The 13,884-nt window shown below is 44.9% G+C and overlaps 1 pseudogene; it reads left to right on the top strand.

The window, feature by feature from the left end:
• The first annotated feature begins 2,629 nt into the window (after positions 1 to 2,629).
• On the top strand, positions 2,630 to 4,752 carry LOC147985006 (uncharacterized; annotated as a pseudogene).
• Positions 4,753 to 13,884: the final 9,132 nt, after the last annotated feature.

Raw genomic sequence — 13,884 nt, 5'->3', positions numbered from 1 at the left:
CAAATAGGACTAACTGCCCGAACCCGCTTGCTTATCTTCTACGATCTAATTAAGTTAAGCAGTGGTTATTTTTTTTAAGTGACTAGAACTTCTATCAACTACTATTCTAGCACCCAGCTGTGCCATGTGTTTATTCTATTCTATTCTATTCTTCAGGTATTCCTTTGAATAACTCATCTTTTCAGGTAAGACAATTTGAAGATCTTCTTAGTCAGCCTATCTGTATTCTTATCCTCTAGTGCGGATCCAATCAGATTTTATAAAGCCAAGGCCTGACATCCATTGTGGGGATCATCTTTTATCGGGAGACATGGCCTGGTGGTTTCTGATCGAGATTCCTAATCAATAGGGCGAAGAGCTCTTCGCATGATCTGGTCCTACCTTTTGTCTACGCTATTTTTTCGTCCCTTCTCAGCTGCTGTCCTTACTCCGGATAAATTGGAACACATTGATTCCATTCGTTCCTGCCCTTCGCTTCAGGCCATAGTGCTTCTGAATTATTTCTATACCCCTTTGATGATGCAGCCTCTGACTCTCGTGGGTAAACTCCTACTTGATTAGTTAGAACTTCTCTGTCTCAACTCGTGGACCTATCTATCTTCTTCTTTTTAAGAGATAGGGGTTTGCTATTCTCACGGATTGCTCATATTTATTTACCCCATTGAATAGTTTTTGCCTTGTTTCAGCCCTTCCTTCATCTGAACCTTCCAAGTACTAATCTATCTTTATGGGGAAGACCCTTCATCTGACCTCCGGGCTACCCTGTCAATTGTAAAAATTAGTTGAGTCGTGTCTCGCAGGAGCAAAAGGAGTGAAATGAGGACATAAGCCCCCTCTTCCTTCTAAACTAATTGCTTTCGCTTGACTCTTCCAGTAAAAAAGTATACTGAGTGGTTGAAGGAAAGCGAAAAGGAATGGCTTTTTCATGTACCAAATCCGGTGAGCCAGACATCAAGCAAAAAAGGACATACAATCAAAGAGTAAGGAGCAGTTATTTGAAATGACGGGTGGATTGGTCAGAGCTGCAAGGAGAGACTCGGTTATGGCGCGATAAAGAGCTTGCTTCAATGCTCGGATTCAGGTAGAAAGTAAGAGCAGTAGCATATTCATAGGAGAGCTTTGTACTTGAAATTAGTAGTCCCGGTAGTTGGAAAAAAGCTCTGAATACAGATTCAAAGCATCAAGATAGGTAGTCCTATCATTAGTTGGCCAGTCATAGCAATTTAAGTAGAAAGCTTGCTTCGGGATCAGATCATTCAACTAAAGCTGTTAGGCCGGGTAGGCTTTGAGGAACATTGGGGGTTCCTTATGTTGTGACTGAGCAGATATGTCTATTGTGCCCGGCAAAAACAGATTTGCAAGGAGTTTGCCAAAGGTTTTCTCATTCGAAAAAAACAATTTCAAGTATATTTTCCTTCTCCATTCTCTGCTCGGATGATTGCCGCTTGTGTGAATTTCATTGCTGTGGGTCCCGTGTGTGCTCGAATAAGATTGTTTTAGGATTCTATTTAGTTGAATTTCTTGACTCCGCGGTGCTGGTTATCGAGTTTATGGCGCCGCCGACCATCCAAAAAGTCAAAGATGGTGTTGGCATTTACTTATTATGCTCTCTTCTAATAGTGGTCCCTTGGTATTCAGGTTGTAAAATCCTGATAGGAAAGTCGACTGTTATACCTTGTTTTTGTAATGGCCTATCTTCTTTAAAAAGCCGAAAGATAAGGATTTCGCAAAAAATTTGCGTTCCTTTTTTTTTGAAAAGAAAACCTTACCATTTTTGGGCCGCTGTTACCATTTCCATTTCCCGAACCTAAACCTAACTAATACTTAGTTGTTTCCATTTCCTCATCTGGTGATAGATCCTCATCTTCTTTTGGCTCAAATCCCTTTTCATATCCAGGGCAGGCTTTAGGTACGCTTTAGTTTGAAATCATTAAAGATATGCTCGACCTCGTTTATGTCCATGGTATCATCGTACGTACCTTCTACTATCAACCAGATGAGATAGGGCTTTGAAAGGTCAGAGTCAGTCTCCTCTTTTTCTTTTAGGTCGTTTAGCAGTTCCCCAACCAGCTTTCTCCCCGAGAAAGCCTTCCTGAGATTCAAAGAAAAAGGTTTGAAGGTTGATCTCTGGGATCAGTGATAGTTCGGAACCAGCAAAGGGAGGCTGAAAAGCCGTAGTGCTAACGCACGCCCTGTAGTTTTGAAGCTAAAAAGACAGCAGCGAGCTCCACGTCGAAAAGCGAAGCGAGCCGCGCTAGCGCGCTACTCTTCCTTTATGAGCGAGACTCTATCCAGATCTACCGATCTAAGAACACCGCAAGCGAACTGAGCGAGCCATGAGGCGCCTATCGGCAAGGCTTGGAAAAGCCTTAAGTTTAGGCTCCCTTCCTTCACTGAACTGATTCACCTGGGTCCAAACCTGCTGAGCTAGCTAATTTTTCCTTTACGAGATCTCGGCTCTTCGGAATGATTGGAGAGAGCCCCGCCTCCTCTTGGTTGGTGCCGGGCCCGAGAGTGATGGGACTACTTCCTTAAAGAGACTTTCGTTCGGGCCGGCAGGAGGGGCCCTGATCTATCAATTGAGGGAGCAAAAAATAGGCTTTGCTCCCCCTTTTTTAAATGAAGAAAGAAAGAAGGGTCGAAGTTTAGACCGCTCACAGTAGTTCTACCCATAGAAAAGATCATGAAAGAGGCGATCAGAATGGTACCCGAATCCATTTACGATCCTGAGTTTCCAGACACATCGCACTTCCGCTCGGGTCGAGGCTACCACTCGGCCCTCAGACGGATCAAAGAAGAGTGGGGAACCTCTCGCTGGTTTTTGGAATTCGACATCAGGAAGTGTTTTCACACCATCGACCGACATCGATTCATCTCAATCTTGAAGGAAGAGATCGACGATTCCAAGTTCTTTTACCCCACTCAGAAAAAGTTCTCCGCCGGACGACTCGTAGGGGGTGAGAAGCGCCCTGACTCCATCCCAAACAGTGTACTACTATCGGCCCTACCAGGCAATATCTACCTACACAAGCTCGATCAGGAGATAGGGAGGATCCGGCAGAAGCACGAAATTCCTCTTGTAGTGAAAATAAGATCGGTTCTATTAAGAATAGGTCGTCGTATTGATGACCAAGAAAAGTATGGAAAAGAAGCAAGCTTCAACGCTCCCCAAGACAACAGAGCCCTCATAGTGGGGAGGGTAAAGAGCATCCAACACAAAGCGACCTTTCATTCCCTTGTTTGATTGTGGCACACCCCCCCCCCACAAGCACCCCCAGGCGAAGGGGAGACCAGAAAACGCCTTTCGCTTTCCCCCCTTCAGCGGCCCTAGCCGCCTTCCTTAACAAGCCCTCGAGCCTCCTTTGCGCCGCCTTCCTCATAGAAGCCGCTGGGTTGACCCCGAAGGCCGAATTCAATGGTAGAGAAGGCTTTAATAAGAATTTGTCCATGAGAGACCTTCTTAAGTATTGCAAAAGAAGGGGCCTGCTGATAGAGCTGGGCGGGGAGGCGATACTAGTTATCAGGTCAGAGAGAGGCCTGGCCCGTAAGCTGGCCCCCTTTAAAAGCCATTCCTTATTAATAAGGATTTGGTACGCGCGATATGCCGATGACTTACTACTGGGAATCGTGGGTGCCGTATTTCTTCTCATAGAAATACAAAAACGTATCACCCGCTTCCTACAATCCGGTCTGAACCTTTGGGTAGGCTCCGCAGGATCAACAACCATAGCTGCACGGAGTACGGTAGAATTCCCCGGTACGGTCATTCGGGAAGTCCCCCCGAGGACGACTCCCATACAATTCTTGCGAGAGCTGGAGAAGCGTCTACGGGTAAAGCACCGTATCCATATAACTGCCTGCCACCTACGCTCCGCCATCCATTCCAAGTTTAGGGACCTAGGTTATAGTATCCCTATCAAAGAGCTGACAAAGGGGATGAGCGGAAGAGGTCATCTACTGGACGCGGTTCAAGTAGCGGAGACTCTTGGAAAAGATGGACTAAAAAGTCCCCAAGTTAGCGTATTATGGGGGACCATCAAGCACATCCGGCAAAGATCGAGGGGGATCTCGTTGTTGCATAGCTCAGGTCAGAGCAAGGTGCCATCAGGCGTTCAACAGGCAGTCTCACGATCGGGCATGAGTGTCCTGAAGAAGAAATTGTATAATCCCTTTGGTCGGAAGGCGGCGGGGGAAGGAAGGGGACACTAGGCGGGATCTTTCAGCAGCGAATTCCCCATACAGATAGAGGCGCCAATCAAAAAGATACTCCGAAGGCTTCGGGATCGAGGTCTCATTAGCCGAAGAAGACCCAGGCCAATCCACGTGGCCTTTTTGACCAACGTCAGCGACAGAGACATAGTAAATTGGTCCGCGGGCATCGCGATAAGTCCTCTGTCCTACTACAGGTGCTGTGACAACCTTTACCAAGTCCGAACGATTGTCAACTACTAGATCCGCTGGTCCGCTATATTCACCCTAGCCCACAAGCACAAATCTTCGGCACGGAATATAATCCTAAAGTACCCCAAAGACTCAAATATAGTCAATCAAGAAGGTGGTAAGACCCTTGCTGAGTTCCCAAATAGCATAGAGCTTGGGAAGCTCGGACTCGGTCAAGATCTGAACAAGGACGGAGCACTCAACTACATGTTTAATAAGTAGTTGTCTTTTTCTATTTGGATTTTAGCGAACAGGCGTTTACATGAGATTAGTTGAGTAGGCTTGCCTTATCTGCTATAAGATAGCTAGTTGTGGGGCTTTCAAAAAAAAGGCTGAAGGCTTCGCTATCGCTCATGGCTTGTATTGTAGTCGTAGTCTTGTAGTCGGCCCTCCATGCCTCTTTAGTCTTTCTAATCCTGAGGCCTTTTTCCTTCATTCATTTTGCGCTAGCTTACGCATCAGAAAAATAGAACCTTTCTGGCCCGGAAGATCGCTGCTTCGCTTCTGGCGACTAGCTTCTACCCACAATGGCTAAAGCTACCTTGAATCAATCAATGAATGAATGATTCATAACCCCCATGGGTTCGAGGACCTGTTGGTCAAAGGAAAAGGGGGGTCCAGATTCCAGGACGGAGCCGTATGAGGCGAGAGTCTCACGTACGGTTCCTTTGAGAAGGGTGTGATACCACCACCTATCAGGCCCGACGAGCGGTCCACGGAGCTGCATCCCTACTCACCCGGTCTATGCACATCGCTCTTTCCAGGAGGTTGGTTGCCTATCCTAGATCTTCCCATTTCCAAGAAGATCCCTTGTTTGATCTGGTTTAGTATCAAGGTTCTTCTTTTTTTGTTTCTATATATATGGGTCCGTGCAGCATTTCCACGATATCGTTATGATCAATTAATGGGACTTGGCCGGAAAGTGTTCTTGCCTCTATCATTAGCTCGGGTAGTCCCCGTTTCAGGTGTTTCAGTCACCTTTCGATGGCTCCCTTAATCTATGTGCCAGGAAGTTTCTTCTGAAGGGGGCTACTCCCCGAAAATGCCCCTCCCCTTGTTCGTTTGTCGTTGGGGATTCATTGCACGTTCTGCGGTTATAAGTAACGTAGCCAGCCTAATTTCTAGAATAGGGCTGCGGGCAGGAGGGCTTTGTTTGTGCAATCTTGCTCGCAACACCCTCTCCTCCGGCGAACCTGCGATCACCGCCTCTAACTGAATGCTCAACTGAGGTCGTGTACAACAACCTTAACTGCCTCTCACACTCATGTATTGCGTGAAGATTGAAAAAGTTTTGAGAATGTCAAAAGTATGAAACAATTGCTTGGCTTGTCATCGGGGTTGTGCATGATTTAAATATTTTGTGTGGTGAAGATAGAGCATAGCCAGACTATATGATTTTATAGGGATAACGTTCTTTAGCTATGTTATTTTGAGAAGACATAATTGCTTTGTTAGTATGCTTGAAATATTATCATTTTTATGTCAATATGAACTTTTGTCTTGAAACTTTTGGATCTGAATGTTCATACCACAATTAAGAAGAATTACATTAAAACTATGCCAAGTAGCACTCCGCATCAAAAATTCTGTTTTTATCATTTACCTACTCGAGGACAAGCAGGAATTAAGCTTGGGGATGCTTGATACGCCTCCAACGTATCTATAATTTTTGATTGCTCCATGCTATATTATCTACTGTTTTGGACATTATTGGACTTTATTATCCACTTTTATATTATTTTTGGGACTAACCTATTAACCGGAGGCCCATCCCAGAATTGATGTTTTTGCCTATTTTAGGGTTTCGAAGAAAAGGAATATCAAGCGGAGTCCAAACGGAATGAAACCTTCGGGAACGTGATTTTCTCATCGAATACAACTCAGGAGACTTGGACCCTACGCCAAGACACGTAACAGGAGGCCATGAGGTAGGGAGCACGCCTACCCCCCCCCCCCCCCCCCCCCGCACCCAGGCGCGCCCTCCACCCTCGTGGGCCCCCTGTTGCTCCACCGACGTACTTCTTCCTCCTATATATACTCACGTACCCCCAAACGATCAGATACGGAGCCAAAACCCTAATTCTACTGCCGTAACTTTCTGTATCCACGAGATCCCATGTTGGGGCCTGTTCCGGAGCTCCGCCGGAGGGGGCATCGATCACAGAGGGCTTCTACATCAACACCATAGCCCTTTCGATGAAGTGTTAGTAGTTTACCTCAGACCTATGGGTCCATAGTTAGTAGCTAGATGGCTTCTTCTCTCTTTTTGGATCTCAATACAATGTTCTACCCCTCTCTTGTGGAGATCTATTCGATGTAATCTTCTTTTTGCGGTGTGTTTGTTGAGATCGATGAATTGTGGGTTTATGATCAAGTCTATCTATGAATAATATTTGAATCTTCTCTGAATTATTTTATGTATGATTGGTTATCTTTGCAAGTCTCTTCGAATTATCAGTTTGGTTTGGCCTACTAGATTGATCTTTCTTGCAATGGGAGAAGTGCTTAGCTTTGGGTTCAATCTTGCGGTGTCCTTTCCCAGTGACAGTAAGGGCAGCAAGGCACGTATTGTATTGTTGCCATCGAGGATAACAAGATGGGGTTTTCTTCATATTGCATGAGTCTATCCATCTACATCATGTCATCTTGCTTAAGGCGTTACTCTGTTTTTAACTTAATACTCTAGATGCATGCTGGATAGCGGTCGATGAGTGGAGTAATAGTAGTAGATGCAGGCAGGAGTCGGTCTACTTGTCTCGGACGTGATGCCTATATACATGATCATACCTAGATATTCTCATAACTATGCTCAATTCTGTCAATTGCTCAACAGTAATTTGTTCACCCACCATAGAATACTTATGCTCTCAAGAGAAGCCACTAGTGAAACCTATGGTCCCCGGGTCTATCTTTATCATATTGATCTCCTACTACTTAGTTATTTACTTTGCCTTTATTTTACTTTGAATCTTTATCATAAAAATACCAAAAAATATTATCTTATCATATCTATCAGATCTCACTCTCGTAAGTGGTCATATAGGGATTGACAACCCCTATTTGCATTTGTTGCGAGGATTTTTTATTTTGTGCAGGTGCGAGGGACTCGCGCATAGCCTCCTACTGGATTGATACCTTGGTTCTCAAAAACTAAGGGAAATACTTACACTACTTTGCCGCATCATCCCTTCCTCTTCGGGGAAAACCAACACAGTGCTAAAAGAGGTAGCAACAGCAAGAGCGGGCCCATCAGCGCTTGCCTGCTGTCGACACGGTGTCGCAGCTGGGTACACGTCCTGTCAGTACCCCCGTTCCTCACCAGGAGTGGGCAGAGGCCCTCAGTGTTGTACTTGCACCAGATGCCGGCCACGCCGTACTTGCATCGAACGCCCGCCGCGCAGTTTGCATGGGTGCAGTTCGCCTTGTCCGCGGCCCGCTGGATGCCAATGCGCTAGTCCGTAGGATCGACCGCCTCCTTGGCCCAGATGTCCACCTGGGTGCAGTAGAGGAACATGGCCATCGCATCCTCGAGCTGGTGATCTCCGATGAAATAGCCAACTTGGAGCTCGAGATCATGCTCCAGATGTACCGTGCACGTGTCGACCGCTTGGACGAACGCCTGCATGTGTTCAGGCAGAGCCAAGAGCTACCCTAGGCAAGGGTTGCAGGTCATGCTCTCATGGACGCGTTTTATTATGAAAATTTGTTTCGACGTGGATAGCTTTGTATTCACAATAATCATAGTATTGCTCTATTTATTGCTCTATTTCAATGTGTGTACTCTGTTTTCCATTCTTATATGTTCTATTTCAATGTCCATATATACGCTTTCCATTATGTATGTGTGGATGATAACAGCTATATTCAAATTAGTATACAAAAACAAATAGAAAATGGAATTCATAATATATATATATATGTATTTGGTGATGATCATCACCAAATATATATATATATATATAAAATATCATCACATATACGTGAGGATACTTAACTACTAGGTACAATGCATAAAATTGAAAACGAACAATACTAAAACTAATAATCCCTCCTGGGCCAGTATTCCGGCAGCCCCTCGCCACCAGCTCCTTGGTGCGCAGCGTCTTCCTTGTGCGGAGGCAGTACTCTGACTCCCCCGCCTCGCAGCGCTTGACATACCGATCTGCCTCTTGTTGGCGGACGCGCGCGAGTGATCTTGCCATTTCATTGGGCGCCCACCAGAGCTCCTCATCGGTGGCACGCTAGAGCTTATCGGCCCACCTCCACGCAGCGACGAGGCGCCCAGCATCTATGACCTTCCTCGCGAAGTACCCGTCTTCGTACACCCTCGGCATGACGACGCGCCCGTGCCCAAAGCTCCGCCGCCTCCTTTTTCCAGGCGGCATCATGGGCTTCACAGTCCACCTGGTACCTGGCTTCCTCCTCCGCCACCTGCTTCTTGAACGCCACTTGCCTGGCTTTCTCAGCTGGCGGCAGTGACTTCCACAGACAAAGATTTTACTGGCACCAAAACCAATCCAAAGTTTGGGGGTCCGGCGCAACCTCGTCAGGCGACACGTAGGGGTCCTCATCACTGCTAATCGAGTGAGCGTCATCGGGGTGCGGCGACTCCTCCTCGGCGCGTGGGCAGACCAGCGAAGCCATGGCAGAGATTGGAGAGAGAGAGAGGGCGAGTGAGGGGAGGATGTAGATGAGAATGCATGCGGGACGACGTGAGCAAGATAGTATTTATTGGCAGCCGGAATATAGATCGATGGGGATAGTACAAATTCCGGTCGCCGGAATTTATGAGTACTTTAGTTTGAATTACACACAATTCCCGTAGCAAAATCCGTGTGAGAACATAATAGCCAAAATCCGTGTGTGAACATAATAGCTGACAGTTTCCAATGCAGAACCATGTCTGATTAATGATCCCCGCCATTCACCTACCAAACCTCGAGCCGCGAGATAGACTGCCAATCGTGTGGGGGCCGGTTGTCTTGCCAGATCTTTACATTTTCTTTTTTGAACACCAGATATTTACATCATCTAATGATTTTTTAACTTGCACACAAGTACACAAAAATATGATTTTTCAAACTGTTTAGGTTAAGCATTGCATGTAGATATAGTTCAAATTTGAATTACGGTCATTAAATGGTTAGAAAATCACTTAAATGTCTTTAAAAGGTCAAATGACCCCTGAAAATTTCCAAATTTTCGCATGACAGTTGTATTAGTGCACGTTAAACGTAGGAAAAAAATTAGAAGGCCGTAAGAGGATCCTATCCCCCATCCGTCAACAAACATGCATCGTTCCCTCTCGGAACCACGAACCTTCTAGTGAGTTGCTTCGGTTTGTGAGGGGTCTGTGTCCAAACTTTCGTCAAACAGGCCAATTTTTTTACCACACCATCTTGGTGGCATGACATTAAATCAAGCAAGGTTTCATGTTTTTCTGATCATTTTTTAATTTTTTGGAATTAAAATGCCATGGCATGCACCCCATGCATGTGCCCAGGCCTTGACACAAATATGTTTGAAAATTCATTCGAATTTACTGCACATGGAATTAACTCGCACAAAAGTACACAAAATTATGATTTTTCAAACCATTTGGTTAGGCGTTGCATGTAGATGTAGTTCAAATTTGAATTACGGTCATTAAGTGGTTAGAAAATCACTTAAATGTCTTTAGAAGGTCAAATGACCCCTGAAATTTACCAAAATTTCAAATGACAATTGTATTAGTGCATTTTAAACGTAGGAAAAAAATTTGAAGTCCGTAAGATGAAGCTATGTACCGTTCGTCATCAAACATGCATTGTTCCCTCTCGGAACCACGAACCTTCTAGCGAGTTGCTCCGGTTTGTGAGGGGTGTGTGTCCAATCGTTCGTCAAACATGCCAATGGATTTACCACATCATGTTGGTGGCATGACATGACATCAACCAAGGTTTCATGTGTTTCTGATCATTTTTCTATTTTTTGAATTAAAATGCCATGTCACTCCATGCATGCGTATGCATGTGTCCGTGTTGTGAGACCAATATGTTTGAAAATTCCTTCTAATTTACTGCACATGGAATTAACTCGCACACAAGTACACAGATGTGATTTTTCAAACCATTTTGGTTAGGTGTTGCATGTAGATGGAGTTCAAATTTGAATTACGGTCATTAAATGGTTATAAAATCACTTAAATGTCTTTGGAAGGTCAAATGACCCCTAGAATTTTCCAAGATTTCACATTACAGTTGTAGTAGTGCATGTTAGATGTTGAAAAAATTTGAAGCCCGTAAGAGGAAGCTATCTCCTGGTCGTCATCAGACTTGCATTGTTCCCTCTCGGAACCACGAACCTTCTAGCGAGTTGCTCCAGTTTGTGAGGGGTGTGTGTCCGAACTTTCGTCAAACATGCCAATTTCTTTACCACATCATCTTGGTGGCATGACATTAAATCAAGCAAGGTTTCATGTTTTTCTGATCATTTTTTAATTTTTTGGAATTAAAATCCCATGGCATGCACTCCATGCATGTGCCCATGCCTTGACACCAATATGTTTGAAAATTTCTTCGAATTTATTGCACATGGAATTAACTCGCACATAAGTACACAAAAATATGATTTTTCAAACCGTTATGGTTAGGTGTTGCATGTAGATGTAGTTGAAATTTGAATTATGGTCATCAAATGGTTAGAAAATCACTTAAATGTCTTTAAAAGGTCAAATGACCCTAAAAGTTACCAAATTTTCACATGACAATTGTACTAGTGCATGTTAAACGTAGGAAAAAATTTGAAGGCCGTAAGAGGAAGCTATCTCCCGTTCGTCATCAAACATGCATTGTTCCCTCTCGGAACCACGAACCTTCTAGCGTGTTGCTCCAGTTTGTGAGGGGTGCGTGTCCAAACGTTCGTCCAACATGCCAATTTCTTTACCACATCATCTTGGTGGGATGACATTACATCGACCAAGGTTTCATGTGTTTCTCATCATTTTTCTATTTTTTGAATCAAAATGCCATGTCACTCCATGCATACGTAGGCATGTGTCCATGTCGTGAGACCAATATGTTTGAAAATTCCTTCTAATTTACTGCACATGGAATTAACTCGCACACAAGTACACATATATAATTTTTCAAAACATTTCGGTTAGGCGTTGCATGTACATGTAGTTCAAATTTGAATTACGGTCATTAAATGGTTAGAACATCACTTAAATGTCTTTAAAAGGTCAAATGACCCCTAGAATTTTCCAAAACTTCACATTACAGTTGTAGTAGTGCATGTTAGACGTAGAAAAATATGAAAGCCGTAAGAGGAAGCTATCTCCCGTTCGTCATCAAACATGCATTGTTCCCTCTCGGAACGACGAACCTTCTAGCAAGTTGCTCCAGTTTGTGAGGGGTGTGTGTCCAAACTTTCGTCAAACATGCCAATTTCTTTGCCACATCATCTTGGTGGCATGACATTACATCAACCAAGGTTTCGTGTGTTTCTGATTTTTTTTGGAATTAAAATGCCATGCCACTCCATGCATACATATTCATGCATATGTGTCCATGTCGTGATACAAATATGTTTGAAAATTCCTTCTAGTCTACTGGACATGGTATTAACTCGCACACAAGTACACAAATATGATTTTTCAAACCTTTTCGGTTACGGATTGCATGTAGATGTAGTTCAAGTTTGAATTACGGTCATTTAATGGCTAGAAAATCACTTTAATGTCTTTAAAAGGTCAAATGACCCCTAGAATTTTCAAAAATTTCACATTACAGTTGTAGTAGTGCACGTTAGATGTGGCCAAAAAATTGAAGGCCGTAAGGGAAGCTATCTCCCGTTCGTCATCAAACATGCATTGTTCCCTCTCGGTACCACGAGCCTTCTAGTGAGTTGCTCCCGTTTGTGAGGGGTGTGAGTCCAAACTTTGGTCAAACATGCAAAAAAAATTACCACATCATCTTGGTATCATGACATTACATCAACCAAGGTTTCATGTGTTTCTGATTTTTTTCAATTTTTTGGAATTAAAATGCCATGTCACACCATGCTTAATTGTGTCATAGCTGTTAGACCAATATGTTTGAAAATTCATTCCAACTTACTGCACATGGAATTAAATCGCACACAAGTACATGAAATATGAGTTTTCAAACCATTATGGTTGGCTGTTGGATGTACATGTAGTTCAAATTTCAATTACGGTCATTAAAAGGCTAGAAAATCACTTAAATGTCTTAGAAGGTCAAATGACCCCTGAAATTTTCCAAAATTTGACATGAGAGTTGTATTAGTACCACAAAATTTCTCGTTCATTCAAAACACCATCCGTTGGCACTTTATTCCAAATTCGTCTTTCAGAGCTAATAAAAAATATCTACAACATCACACACACTTGTTTTCTAGGAACCGTTTGCGATGAAAATATCTAGATCTATTTAAGTCTCCCTCCTTAAGCTTCGCCGACTCATCTGCTCTAGTGCCGGCAACCCCCAAATCCACGAATCCCGATCCCCATTCCCACACCCCTTCTTGCAAAGATGACGCCGTGGAAACACTTCGTGAAGGCCCGTACGATGGCCGCGTCCCCCCCCCCCCGAGTGCGGCCGCCTGCGCCGAGAGCGCGGACACCTACGCCGAGAGTGCCGCCGCACCCGCATTGAGCGCGGATGCTTCCGCCGAGAGGGCGTCTGCGGCAGCCGACAGGGCAGCTACAGCAGTAGAGATGGATGTAGCTGCTCCTGCGACGGCGGCTGCAAACACCGAGAGTGCTCAAGCTGCCGTCCGTGCCGCTGGTGTCGCCCTGGCCTGGGTCAAGTCCATCCATGCCAAGATCGAGGATGCACACGCCAAGATATTCCAGGTCACCTCGGGCTCCAGCATGCAACCCACGTCTGAAAAGGCGGCGGTGGCCATGGAGCACCTGCTTCCTCATGAGGTCGCCGAGCGGGAGCTGGAGATGCAGGAGGAGGTGGAGATCGAGGAGCGTCGGGAGGAGGAGTTGCGCGTGGCCAAGATCGAGGTAGAGAAGAGTCTGTCCATCGAGGAATCGGCAGTGGGAGTCCAACGCGAGCTCTGGCGCAACCACTACTACGAGTACTACAACCTTGACGGTGGCGCCGATGACAAGGACGAGGACGCGGTTGACTTCAGCAGGGGGACGCGGAGTCCACCAACGGCGGCATGTCACCCGGACTAGTCATCAACGTCTCATCTCACACCGGCGATGCATATGCCGGTGCGGCGGCGGATTTTTTATTATGCGTACTTAGGCCTTGTTTTTAATGCTGGTCTTTTGTTAGAGCAATGTTTAGGTCAACTGGCTCTGTGTAATTACTGAAATTCCTCGATTCAGTAAGTGTGTTCTGTCTGCAGTACGCTCTTTTGTGTGCCCAAATTAGCAAGTGATATTAAATTATGCAATGACGTACCCGGGGAAATTTCCATCAA

This window comes from Triticum urartu, chromosome 2A (genome assembly GCF_056163025.1).
Source record: "Triticum urartu cultivar PI428250 chromosome 2A, HENAU_Tu73, whole genome shotgun sequence".
Classification (NCBI taxonomy): domain Eukaryota; kingdom Viridiplantae; phylum Streptophyta; class Magnoliopsida; order Poales; family Poaceae; genus Triticum; species Triticum urartu.
The sequence above is the reverse complement of the archived record's forward strand: the minus strand, read 5'-3'. Positions and strand labels throughout refer to the sequence as shown.